Genomic DNA, 14,849 nt, shown 5'->3' with positions numbered 1-14,849 from the left:
TATCTGCTTAGCAATTTAATTAAAAACTTTTAAATACATTCTTTTTTCATAGTATAATCTTCATGTGCTTCATCCAAAGCACAATCTCTGTGCACTCACGACCTAATTTATAGCCAAATTATTCACTCACTGTATCTGTGCTGTTTTGCTACCTTAGCTTAGCTCGTAGCCAGCTCCCTAGCACCATGGCTGCTTCACCTGTCCCTCCTGCACTTTCCTGCTCATTGTGTCAGATGTTTAGCTACTCCTCGGCCTCCTTTAGCAGTAATGATACCTGTAACAAATGTAGCATATTTGCTGCTCTGGAAGCCAGGATTACTGAATTGGAGACTCGGCTTCGGACCCTTCATTCACCTGTAGCTAGCCAGGCCCCTGTAGCTGGTGCAGCCGAAGATAGTGTAGGCCCCGCTAGCTGTTCCCCGGTAGACCCCAAGCAGCTGGGGAAAGAGGGCGGCTGGGTGACGGTGAGGAGGAAGCATACTCTTAAACAGAAGGCCCAGGTACACCACCAACCTGTTCATGTGTCTAACCGTTTTTCCCCACTCGGCGACACACCCGCCGGGGGACAAACTCTGGTAATTGGTGATTCTGTTCTCAGACATGTGAATCTAGAGACACCGGCAACCATAGTCAATTGTCTTCCAGGGGCCAGAGCAGGCGACATTGAAGGAAATTTAAAACTGCTGGCTAAGGGTAAACGTAAATTCAGTAAAATCATAATTCACGTCGGCAGTAATGACACCTGGTTACGCCAATCGGAGGTCACTAAAATCAATATTGAAACGGTGTGCAACTTTGCAAAACAATGTGGGACTTCTCTGGTCCCCTCCCAAATCAGACCAGGAGTGACATGTTTAGCTGCATGTTCTCCTTAAATTGCTGGCTGTCTGAGTGGTGTCCCAGAAACGATGTGGGCTTCATAGATAATTGGCAAACCTTCTGGAGGAAACCTGGTCTTGTTAGGAGAGACGGCATCCATCCCACTTTGGATGGAGCAGCTCTCATTTCTAGAAATATCGACAAATTTATTAAAATCCCCAAAATATGACTATCCAGAGTTGGGACCAGGAAGCAGAGTTGCAGTCTTACACGCCTCTCTGCAGCTTCTCTCTTCCTGCTACCCCACAAAACCCATCTCCATAGAGACTGTGTCTGCTTCCAAACAGACAAAAAACAAACTAAAAACCAGCAATAAACAACTTAAACATAAACAATTACAAAGAAGGAACAATACAGTATCCACATCTGAACCAAAGAATAAAACAGTGAAATGTGGATGATTAAATATTAGGTCTCTCTCCTCCAAGTCTCTGTTAGTACATGACTTAATAATTGATCAACAAATCGATTTACTCTGCCTTACAGAAACCTGGTTGCAGCAGGATGATTATGTTAGTTTAAATGAATCAACCCTCCCGAGTCATTCTAACTACCAGAAATCTCGAAGCACAGGTCGAGGGGGCGGTGTGGCAGCAATTTTTCACACCAGTCTATTAATTAATGAAAGACCAAGACAGACTTTTAATTCATTTGAAAGCCTGATGCTTAGCCTTGTCCACCCCAGCTGTAAAACTCAGAAACCAGTATCATCTATTGTCCACCTGGGCCTTACACAGAGTTTCTGTCTGATTTCTCAGACTTTATATCTGATTTAGTGCTCAGCTCAGATAAAATAATTATTGTGGGTGATTTTAACATCCATGTAGATGCTAAAAATGACAGCCTCAACATAGCATTTAATCTGTTATTAGACTCAATTGGCTTCTCTCAAAATGTAAAAGAACCCACCCACCACTTTAATCACACTCTAGATCTTGTTTTAACATATGGCATAGAAACTGAACATTTAACAGTGTTTCCTGAAAACCCTCTCCTGTCTGATCATTTCCTGATAACATTTACATTTACAATAATTGATTACACAGCAGTAGAGAGTAGACGTTATCACAGTAGATGTCTTTCTGAAAGCGCTGTAACTAAGTTTAAGAATATAATCCACCCACTGTTATCATCTTCAATGCCCTGTACCAACACAGAGCAGAGCAGCTATCTGAACGCTACCCCAACAGAGGTTGATTATCTTGTTAATAATTTTACCTCCTCACTACGTACGACTCTGGAAACTGTGGCTCCTGTGAAAACTAAGGTCTCAAATCAGAAGTACCTGACTTTGTGGTATAATTCTCAAACACGTAGCCTAAAGCAGATGACTCGTAAGCTGGAGAGGAAATGGCGTGTCACAAATTTAGAGGATCATCATTTAGCCTGGAGAAATAGTTTGTTGCTTTATAAGAAAGCCCTCCGCAAAGCCAGAACAGCTTACTACTCATCACTGATTGAAGAAAATAAGAACAACCCCAGGTTTCTCTTCAGCACTGTAGCCAGGCTGACAAAAAGTCAGAGCTCTTTTGAGCCAACCATCCCTTTAACGTTTACTAGTAAAGACTTCATGAACTTCTTCACAAATAAAATTTTTATCATTAGAGAAAAAATTACCAATAATCATCCCACCGATGTAATATTATCTACAGCTACTCTTAGTTTCATTGATGTTAAGTTAGACTCTTTTTCTTTCTGAGTTAACTTCAATAATTACTTCCTCCAAACCATCAACATGTCTTTTAGACCCCATTCCTACAAAACTGCTAAAAGAAGTCCTGCCATTAATTAATTCTTCGATCTTAAATATGATCAACCTATCTCTAATAATCAGCTATGTACCACAGGCCTTCAAGCTGGCTGTAGTTAAACCTTTACTCAAAAAGCATCTCTAGACCCAGCAGTCTTAGCTAATTATAGGCCAATCTCCAACCTTCCTTTCATATCAAAAATCCTTGAAAGAGTAGTTGTCAAACAGCTAACAGATCATCTGCAGAGGAATGGTTTATTTGAAGAGTTTCAGTCAGGTTTCAGAGTTCATCACAGCACAGAAACAGCTTTAGTGAAGGTTACAAATGATCTTCTTATGGCCTCTGACAGTGGACTCATCTCTGTGCTTGTCCTGCTAGACCTTAGTGCAGCATTCGATACTGTTGACCATAATATCCTATTAGAGCCATTTGAACATGCTGTAGGTATTACAGGTACTGTGCTGCAGTGGTTTGTATCATATCTATCTAATAGACTCCAGTTTGTACATGTAAATGGAGAGTCCTCTTCACACACTGAGGTTAATTATGGAGTTCCACAGGGTTCAGTGCTAGGACCAATTCTGTTTACATTATACATGCTTCCCTTCAGCAGCATCATTAGAAGACATAGCATAAATTTTCACTGCTATGCAGATGGCACCCAGCTCTATCTGTCCATGAAGCCAGATAACACACACCAATTAGTTAAACTGCAGGAATGTCTTAAAGACATAAAGACCTGGATGGCCGCTAACTTTCTGCTTCTTAATTCAGATCAAACTGAGGTTATTGTACTCGGCCCTGAACATCTTAGAAATATGGTATCTAAGCAGATACTTCCTCTGGATGGCATTACCTTGGCCTCCAGTAACGCTGTGAGGAACCTTGGAGTCATTTTTGACCAGAATATGTCCTTCAACGCACATATTAAACAAATATGTAAGACTGTGTTCTTCCATTTGCGCAAAATCTCTAAAGTTAGAAATATCCTGTCTCAGAGTGACGCTGAAAAACTATTTCATGCATTTATTACTTCCAGGCTGGACAACTGTAATTCGTTATTATCAGGATGTCCAAAAAACTCGCTGAAAAGCCTTCAGCTAATCCAAAATACTGCAGCAAGAGTCCTGACAGGGACTAGAAAGAGAGAGCAGATTTCTCCTGTTTTGGCTTCCCTTCATTGGCTTCCTATTAAATCCAGAATTGAATTCAAAATCCTGCTCCTCACATACAAGGTCTTAAATAATCAGGCCCCATCTTATCTTAATGACCTTGTAGTACCATATCACCCTATTAGAGCACTTCGCTCTCGCTCTGCAGGCCTACTTGTTGTTCCTAGAGTATTTAAAAGTAGAATGGGAGGCAGAGCCTTCAGTTTTCAGGCCCCTCTTCTGTGGAACCAGCTTCCAGTTTGGATTCAGGAGACAGACACTATCTCTACTTTTAAGATTAAGCTTCACGCTTTCCTTTTTGCTAAAGCAGATAGTTAGGGCTGGACCAGGTGACCCTGAATCCTCCCTTAGTTATGCTGCAATAGACGTAGGCTGCCGGGGATTCACATGATGCATTGAGTTTTTCCTTTCCAGTCACCTTTCTCACTCACTATGTATTAACAGACCTCTCTGCATGAATCATATCTGTTATTAACCTCTGTCTCTCTTCCACAGCATGTCTTTTATCCTATCTTCCTTCTCTCACCCCAACCAATCACAGCAGATGGCCCTGCCCCTCCCTGAGCCTGGTTCTGCCGGAGGTTTCTTCCTGTTAAAAGGGAGTTTTTCCTTCCCACTGTCGCCAAAGTGCTTGCTCATAGGGGGTCATATGATAGTTGGGTTTTCCTCTGTATCTATGAAGCGCATTAAGGTGATTTGGCGCTAGATAAATAAAATTGAATTGAATTGAATTGAATTGAATCCAGAGATAAACTCACCCCAAAGAATCCACATTCCAAGTAATAAAAACATGGTAAATACTTGCACACACATGTGATTATGCGCAGAGGTCCAACCTACCAGCCAACCTCAGATCTCCATACAAGCACACATGAATGCACATACATTCGCACACATCCACAGATAAACTCCCCCTCAGAAACCAAATTCCAAAAAATCCAAACATGGAAATGTTTGCACACACATGTGATTATGCGCCGAGGTCCACCCTTCCAGCCAACCTCAGATCTCCACGCAAGCACACATGAATGCACATACATTTGCACACATCCAGAGATAAACTCCCCCTCAGAAACCAAATTCCAAGATACCCAAACATGGAAATATTTGCATACATGTGATTATGCGCAGAGGTCCACCCTACCAGCCAACCTGACATCTCCACGCAAGCACACATGAATGCACATATATTTGCACATACATTTGCACACGTCCAGAGATAAACTCACCCCAAAGAATCCACATTCCAAGAAATCCAAACATGGAAATGTTTGCACACTGAAGATATGCCTAGCCTATTTTAGAGTTTATAAATGTGTTAGAATGTAGAATTATTGTAAAGACACTGACACTGCCCTGGATGTATTAAAGGTCTGAGTGTTTCATAAACTTAGGAGCAGATTTCTAGGAGACCCTCCCCCAGTTTGAACTGTGAAAGTGAGACAAAGAGAGGTTAATGTTGAGTGGAAATTCCTCAGGGCATGCCTGGGTGGGAGCCTCAAAGTTTGTAACTAAATATCTTTGGTTTGGAAGGGAGATGGACTTTTATGACCCCCAGGAAGTCACGTACGCAGAGACACACATACACAGTGCTTAAACTGTTACACTCACACATCCACACGCACACTCACACTCACTCACGTGCACTCACACATACACACAGGTATGCGCATACACTCACTCATGTGCACTCACATACACACGGGTACGCGCACACACAGGCACTCACGTGCTCGTGCACATAGACACAGACACAGAGTTTGCAGCACACCGTGGGTGTTTCATGATGGGGTCACTTCTATAAAGCTGGCTGTAACTAACAAAGGAGTGAAGATTTTGCAGAGGGACACCGGCCTCGACTTCCCTTCTAGAAGATGCATGCTTAAATGAAGATGAATAAAGATGAATAAAGTTTTTGTGAAATAACTCCTGAGTTCCAGTGCCGTCTCTGGATGCCTCGAGGAATAAAATGAACCGGGGTGAAACTGATTTCGCAACAACACACATGTGATTATGCGCAGTGGTCCACCCTACCAGCCAACCTCAGATCTCCACGCAAGCACACATGAATGCACATACATTTGCACACATCCAGAGATAAACTCCACCAAAGAAACCAAATTCCAAGAAATCCAAACACGGCAATGCTTACACACTATTAAACCCCGATTCTTTTGTCCCCATGACAGAAAAGAGAAAACCGACTCATAGTGTGTTAAAATATTGATATTTCTTTTTATTCAATCATCTTCCGGAAGAGAGAGACCCATGCAAAGCTCAAACGCCAGTTGCAAGAACTCTAACATTAGAATCATAAACTGTGCTTCATATAGGTGTTATTTTGGTACTTTACACGTCACACAGTCTCAAACATTGCTTATATGGCAAGTTCCTCATTTCAGTGTCTTTTCTATTAATATGGCTGTGCACTAAAACTTCCTGTTTTTCAGTCTGGCTGGGCACTTAGTTTGTGAGTTAAAAGTGGCCTTGCTCTACAAGCCTTCATTATTAAAGTACATAAAACAATATAATAGGAAAATAAGGATACTAAGGATATTGATTTCATGACAGTTCTCCCCCTTTTTGTGTTTTTTAAGAAACACAACATAATTCCTAATTTATCCCATTAAGTTTACTTCAATTCAATCCAATTCAATTTTATTGATATAGCGCCAAATCACAACAAAAGTTGCCTCAAGGCGCTTAATAGGTATAGAGAAAAACCCAACAATCATATGACCCCCTATGAGCAGCACTTTGGCAACAGTGGGAAGGAAAAACTCCCTTTTAACAGGAAGAAACCTCCAGCAGAACCAGGCTCAGTTAGGGGCAGCCATCTGCTGCCACCGGTTGGGGTGAGATAACAGAGACTTAGATGAGAGAGACCTAATATTTAATAATCCACATTTCACTGTTTTACTCTTTAGTTCAGATGTGGATTCTGTATTGTTCTTGCTTTGTGATTGTTTATGTTTAAGTTGTTTATTGCTGGATTTTAGTTTGTTTTTGTCTGTTTGGGAGCTGACACACTCTCTATGCGTCAAAGGAAAATTGTTTTTATATAATGTGATCAGCTTCATGAAATGTGCTCTTTTTACTGATCACTAAGCAATCTACATGTCTACGTGACTTTTCACCTAATAACTTTTTTTGATGATGAACTTATTCAGCTACTAACCGCTTCCTGTTTCAGAGAACATTCAGATGTAGAGAAGAGAAACCTCAGTTCTTTTACGAGAACATACAGATGTAGAAAAGGGAAAAACCCGTTGCTCTGAGTGACATTGTTATCTTTACACACACACACGCACACACACACACACACACACACAGACAATCTTGTATAAATAAAGAACGCAGACAGTGATGAGACGCAGGTCTTGCGTCCATGACTGCCCTCGCGAGTAAAGACAACTGCAGTGTTTGTGTTTTCTAACTCAGGTGTCTTAGCTGAAGAACTGCGGGGTGATTTTTAGAAATCCCCTGTCACTATGGATAAGGATTTTTTTGACGGGGTAGCATCAGGAGAGAAGCTCCAGAGAGGCGTGTCTCATGTTAAAAGCTAAAATATAACAAAAGAGATTCTGCTAAACAAAACAAAACCTTTCAATTGCCCAACCCTATCTGTCCTCTCAACGGGTTGTATGTTTTCAATGTTTCCTTATTGTTTTTGTCAAAGAAATCAAACAAATAAATCAAGCTGTGTGACAGCACCTTGCGTTTACGCCGGGCTGTGAGCTGCCTTAAATCTTCCTACACCCCCTTTTCACCCAGTTTAAAACCACTCCTGACTTCCCTCAGTGTACACTGTAAACTCCCAAAAGATACAATTAGCTTTTCCTGGTAAAAGGTCCTAGATTATTTTGTCAACCTTTGGAAACATCCTCTATAGAGTTAACCCGTTTCTTCGCACCCTTTAACGGGTAGCGCACTGTGTTTGGGCAATTTACATAACATATAAATCCTGCAACAATTCCTAAAGTCCCTCTCATTACTTTTATGCTCCCATTATAACCTGTGTCTAGCAAGCTTTTGATCTTCTTTGCGATGTAAACAACTAGGTGTCTTTGTGCTCTGTTCTTCTCCTTTCTCTGGTTGGTTCCGTTCGGTCTCGGGCTTCCAGGATTCTCGCCACCCCTGTGGTCGCTGTGGTCCTGAAATCTTCTCCTGTAAAGGATAGAAAAGAAAAAGCGTCTCTCTGCTACACCTCACTCATCTACTGTGTTCATCTAATGTTCCTTTAATCATTCAAAGTTGTTTCACCATATCATGTTCTGGGCTCTATCCTTTATATTAACTTTACTTAATCTCAATGCTCTTCATGTGTGTGAGCAACACTTTTAGTTTTATTAAACACACCCAGGGTAAGATATAAACCATCACAATCTGAGCATAAAAACAGACAGAGATTTTCTCGAAACAGCTCAATTCAGCATGGTTTCATTCATTAGGGTTACGCTCCTTCTCGCGTTCTAAGAACATAATTTACATCTTAAGAACATCATTTGCATATTTTACAGACAATGATCAATTTTTAGAGCTAAAGTCAGACACCCAAGTTCCTCTTTCTAGCATCTTCTTTCCATACAAGGCAATAAACATCAAGCCTACATGGTCCCTGTGGCGGATGCTTTTCTTTAACTAATCTCCTGTCATCTGTTACCAACTAGACTAAAATGCAGCTAGAAGCTAAATGAATTTCAGGCCTTTGGCCTGTCAGGTTTATGGATTCTATGTGTTTGTAAGCGTGTGTGCTGTTATCCTTCTATTGCTCCAAGTCACTTACACAATAGATCGACTGAGACATCGCGCTCATCGAAGCTTAAAACCTTGAATAGACTGGGCATCAACTCTTTCATGAGCACAATCGCAATGTGTATAAAAAATCATTTCTACGCATATAATCTTCAATGTTATTCATTTGGGTAAACAACACTTTTAACACCCTCTTAAGAAGCTCTCCCCTTCTCTCATCTGCTCATCTCAAGCACGTCCTGTACCAAACTTGCTTCCTCTTTTCAAGCCCACATACAAGCTCTACCACATTTGCTCTATATGGCTGTCTCACTCTTGACAGTTTCCTATCAACTTATTCATGGCATGTCTGTCTTTACAGCTTCTGCGTCACCAGTTCCTACACAAAGACAAAGCAAACTGTTTTTCAGCTCTACCCCAGAAACTAATCTACGTCATATCTGCATCCGTAAGCGTGCATTATAACCACTTATTCTAGAAATCAAAAAGAAATCAAACATTTTAACTCCTACAATCTTTGCTAGTTTCCCTTTAAGTTTGGTATTCAGCTTATTATGAACACCGGCAATTTATCTTCTAAGCACAAATACAAAGCAAACTGTGTTTCACCTCTACCCTAGAAATAGATCTATGTAATATCTGTATGTGTAAGCCTGCATTATAACCACTTATTCTAGAAATCAAAAAGAAATCAAACATTTTCTACTCCTAAAATCTTTGCTAGTTTTCCCCAAAGCATATCTTTTATTCAAAGTGTGCCGCAGTTTCCATTTAAGTTTGGTATACAGCTTATTATGAACACCGGCATTTTATCTTCTAAACAGGATTCAGTTCATTTTAATCCTTTAACTTAAACATGAAAATAACAATTTTTGCCTCAGTTTTACCATATCTAAATTATCAAAAAAACCCAAAAGTCATAAAATGATCCTAAAACCCATTTCAAATTAAACCTTAAATCCCCCCTTTTGACACATCTCATGTGTCACAAACTCAAGATGCTTCACCCGAGCTTAGGAAATTAAAAGAAAAAGATTAGTCATATTATTTCTCAAAACACCTCAGCAATCCTCCTCTCAGGTATATCTGCTCCGGCCCTGCAAACCTGTGTTTAAGGAATGAAATCAATTTAATCATCATGTCAAATCTTTTCGAACTCCTGGCTCCATCCGGAGCCTGCATCCTTGGAACTTCCTAGAAACAAAACCTGTGTGTTAACCTGAACTTCACATTTCATGCTCAGTTTCCCCACTTATGATCCAATCTGTGTTATAAGAAAGAAAACTTAAAACAGGACAGTTATCAGTCATGTGTTTCTTCAGTTCATGGTAACATGAGTTATATCAAAAAATGTTTCCCCTTTAGCATTTGGCATTTTCCCAACACTATAATGTAATACCATAATCTAATCCCAGTCAATAAAACAGAGGTTTTCTCAAAGCAAACGTCAGCAACCCAAAACCAGCATCCCCAAAATTAAGTCTTCCACTCCTCCTGCTCATGGTAAAAGCAAAACCAAACAAAGCAAAGCAAAGCATCCCCTTTCTCTTGCCAGCGTGGTAAATTGTTTGTCCACATTTATTCATCCCAACCTTGGTCCAGTCACACACATTCTCCACCTTGCCCGGCCGTACTTCTCTCATAGAGCACCATTTTGAGACGCAGCCTGGCGTGACGTTGCGTTCATGGCCCTACAGGCTGCCGGAACATAAGAGGCAAATTGTTTTCCGGGAATTGACGGAAATGCTGAGGTTGGGAGTAATAGAAGAATCACACAGTGCCTGGTGTAGCCCCATCGTTCTTGTGGTGAAGAAGGATGGGTCTATACGGTTCGGTGTCGATTATCGCAGAGTGAATGAGGTGTCACATTTTGATGCTTATCCCATGCCCCGGGTCGACGAGCTCCTGGACCGGTTGGGCACCGCTCGCTTTTTCACGACACTGGATTTAACCAAGGGCTACTGGCAGATTCCCTTGTCTGCAGAGTCCAAGGAAAAGACGGCCTTCTCCACTCCGTACGGGTTGTAGCAATTCATTGCGCTTCCGTTCGGCTTGTTCGGGGGCCCCTGCCACTTTTCAGCGCCTTATGGACCGGGTGCTGCGGCCCCACGCTGCCTATGCTGCCGCCTATCTAGACGACGTCATCATTTACAGTGACACATGGGCGGAGCATGTGCGGCGTGTGGCTGAGGTGCTGGAGTCCCTGAGGCAGGCGGGGCTCACGGCCAACCCGAAGAAGTGTGCGGTTGGACGGAGGGAGGTACAGTATTTGGGGTACCACTTGGGGGGCGGGCAGGTGCGACCTCAAGTGGATAAGACGGCGTCCCAAGACGAAAAAAGAGGTGAGACGGTTTCTGGGGCTGGCCGGCTATTACCGGCGATTCGTACCAGGGTTCGCGGACTTGACCAGCCCCCTAAGTGATCTCACCTGCGAGGGTGCCCCGGATCTGGTCCAGTGGACGGAGCGGTGCCAGGCGGCGTTTGTGCAGGTGAAGCGGGCTCTCTGTGGAGAGCCGCTGCTGTTCACACCTAATTTCTCCCTCCCTTTTTGTCTGCAGACTGACGCCTCGAGCAGAGGGCTGGGGGCCGTTTTGTCCCAGCAGGTAGGGGGAGTTGACCGGCCGGTCGTCTACATCAGCCGGAAGCTGACGGACCGCGAGTCGCGATATAGCACCGTGGAGAAGGAGTGCCTGGCGATCCGGTGGGCGGTCGACTCCCTTCGCTACTACCTCCTGGGCCGCCCGTTCACCCTCTGCTCAGACCACGCCCCGCTGCAGTGGCTCCACCACATGAAGGATGCCAACGCCCGGATCACTCGGTGGTATCTGGCTCTGCAGCCCTTTAAATTCAAGGTGATCCATAGGCCGGGTGCGCAGATGGTCGTGGCCAATTTCCTCTCCCGCTCGCGGGGGGGGGGGGGGGGGGGGGAGTAGGTTCGGCCGGATGGGCCCCGGCCTCAGTCGGGCGGTGGGGATGTGTGGCGTGGGTGTGGTCTCTGGCCAGCTGCAGAGGAGGGGTGACACAGTGAGCTCCCGGGGCGGCGCAGGGGCGGGGTCGACAGGTGTGCTGGGTTCTGACATTGATTGTGTGTCTTTTTATGTTGACAGTGACAGTCGGAGGGGGAGCGGACGTGACAGCACAAAGAGAGCGGGGGTGGCTGTGAATGAAACCACATCTCCAAATAAAAGTTTTGCTGTCAAAATAATCGCTCCAGCGTATGTTTATTGGGTCAAACGCTACACCGGTCCAACCATCTTTGCCAATAGGGACTCTATCCCTTAAAAATGACCAATTACCCATTATACTAAATTCACTTAGCAGTCCAACTGCTTTCTCTTTACTCTCAACGTTTCATCATCCTTACTTCAAAGCTTCTCATTACTTCAAAGTTTTACTTTATTCTCAAGAATTCAGTTTTACCACTACTGAGCCAATTTGATAGTTAAGATCATCTACTCAGCGAACAGATAATTTAGAATTCAGCCGATTTGCACAAATTTGCTTTTTGAACAGGTTTGTGCCTACCTTTAAATCTTTTTAGACTGGTCTCCTGTTCACCTCATATCAGATCCAACCTTCGGCCACATTTGTTCTCTCTGTTGCATGACGAAACCGGGCGGAAACACCAAAACCCTGATTCTTTTGTCCCCATGACAGAAAAGAGAAAACCGACTCATAGTGTGTTAAAATATTGATATTTCTTTTTATTCAATCATCTTCCGGAAGAGAGAGACCCATGCAAAGCTCAAACGCCAGTTGCAAGAACTCTAACATTAGAATCATAAACTGTGCTTCATATAGGTGTTATTTTGGTACTTTACACGTCACACAGTCTCAAACATTGCTTATATGGCAAGTTCCTCATTTCAGTGTCTTTTCTATTAATATGGCTGTGCACTAAAACTTCCTGTTTTTCAGTCTGGCTGGGCACTTAGTTTGTGAGTTAAAAGTGGCCTTGCTCTACAAGCCTTCATTATTAAAGTACATAAAACAATATAATAGGAAAATAAGGATACTAAGGATATTGATTTCATGACAGTTCTCCCCCTTTTTGTGTTTTTTAAGAAACACAACATAATTCCTAATTTATCCCATTAAGTTTACTTCAATTCAATCCAATTCAATTTTATTGATATAGCGCCAAATCACAACAAAAGTTGCCTCAAGGCGCTTAATAGGTATAGAGAAAAACCCAACAATCATATGACCCCCTATGAGCAGCACTTTGGCAACAGTGGGAAGGAAAAACTCCCTTTTAACAGGAAGAAACCTCCAGCAGAACCAGGCTCAGTTAGGGGCAGCCATCTGCTGCCACCGGTTGGGGTGAGATAACAGAGACTTAGAGGAGAGAGACCTAATATTTAATAATCCACATTTCACTGTTTTACTCTTTAGTTCAGATGTGGATTCTGTATTGTTCTTGCTTTGTGATTGTTTATGTTTAAGTTGTTTATTGCTGGATTTTAGTTTGTTTTTGTCTGTTTGGGAGCTGACACACTCTCTATGTGTCAAAGGAAAATTGTTTTTATATAATGTGATCAGCTTCATGAAATGTGCTCTTTTTACTGATCACTAAGCAATCTACATGTCTACGTGACTTTTCACCTAATAACTTTTTTTGATGATGAACTTATTCAGCTACTAACCGCTTCCTGTTTCAGAGAACATTCAGATGTAGAGAAGAGAAACCTCAGTTCTTTTACGAGAACATACAGATGTAGAAAAGGGAAAAACCCGTTGCTCTGAGTGACATTGTTATCTTTACACACACACACGCACACACACACACACACACAGACAATCTTGTATAAATAAAGAACGCAGACAGTGATGAGACGCAGGTCTTGCGTCCATGACTGCCCTCGCGAGTAAAGACAACTGCAGTGTTTGTGTTTTCTAACTCAGGTGTCTTAGCTGAAGAACTGCGGGGTGATTTTTAGAAATCCCCTGTCACTATGGATAAGGATTTTTTTGACGGGGTAGCATCAGGAGAGAAGCTCCAGAGAGGCGTGTCTCATGTTAAAAGCTAAAATATAACAAAAGAGATTCTGCTAAACAAAACAAAACCTTTCAATTGCCCAACCCTATCTGTCCTCTCAACGGGTTGTATGTTTTCAATGTTTCCTTATTGTTTTTGTCAAAGAAATCAAACAAATAAATCAAGCTGTGTGACAGCACCTTGCGTTTACGCCGGGCTGTGAGCTGCCTTAAATCTTCCTACACCCCCTTTTCACCCAGTTTAAAACCACTCCTGACTTCCCTCAGTGTACACTGTAAACTCCCAAAAGATACAATTAGCTTTTCCTGGTAAAAGGTCCTAGATTATTTTGTCAACCTTTGGAAACATCCTCTATAGAGTTAACCCGTTTCTTCGCACCCTTTAACGGGTAGCGCACTGTGTTTGGGCAATTTACATAACATATAAATCCTGCAACAATTCCTAAAGTCCCTCTCATTACTTTTATGCTCCCATTATAACCTGTGTCTAGCAAGCTTTTGATCTTCTTTGCGATGTAAACAACTAGGTGTCTTTGTGCTCTGTTCTTCTCCTTTCTCTGGTTGGTTCCGTTCGGTCTCGGGCTTCCAGGATTCTCGCCACCCCTGTGGTCGCTGTGGTCCTGAAATCTTCTCCTGTAAAGGATAGAAAAGAAAAAGCGTCTCTCTGCTACACCTCACTCATCTACTGTGTTCATCTAATGTTCCTTTAATCATTCAAAGTTGTTTCACCATATCATGTTCTGGGCTCTATCCTTTATATTAACTTTACTTAATCTCAATGCTCTTCATGTGTGTGAGCAACACTTTTAGTTTTATTAAACACACCCAGGGTAAGATATAAACCATCACAATCTGAGCATAAAAACAGACAGAGATTTTCTCGAAACAGCTCAATTCAGCATGGTTTCATTCATTAGGGTTACGCTCCTTCTCGCGTTCTAAGAACATAATTTACATCTTAAGAACATCATTTGCATATTTTACAGACAATGATCAATTTTTAGAGCTAAAGTCAGACACCCAAGTTCCTCTTTCTAGCATCTTCTTTCCATACAAGGCAATAAACATCAAGCCTACATGGTCCCTGTGGCGGATGCTTTTCTTTAACTAATCTCCTGTCATCTGTTACCAACTAGACTAAAATGCAGCTAGAAGCTAAATGAATTTCAGGCCTTTGGCCTGTCAGGTTTATGGATTCTATGTGTTTGTAAGCGTGTGTGCTGTTATCCTTCTATTGCTCCAAGTCACTTACACAATAGATCGACTGAGACATCGCGCTCATCGAAGCTTAAAA

This window comes from Neolamprologus multifasciatus, chromosome 11, assembly GCF_963576455.1.
Source record: "Neolamprologus multifasciatus chromosome 11, fNeoMul1.2, whole genome shotgun sequence".
Classification (NCBI taxonomy): Eukaryota; Metazoa; Chordata; class Actinopteri; order Cichliformes; family Cichlidae; genus Neolamprologus; species Neolamprologus multifasciatus.
The sequence above is the reverse complement of the archived record's forward strand: the minus strand, read 5'-3'. Positions refer to the sequence as shown.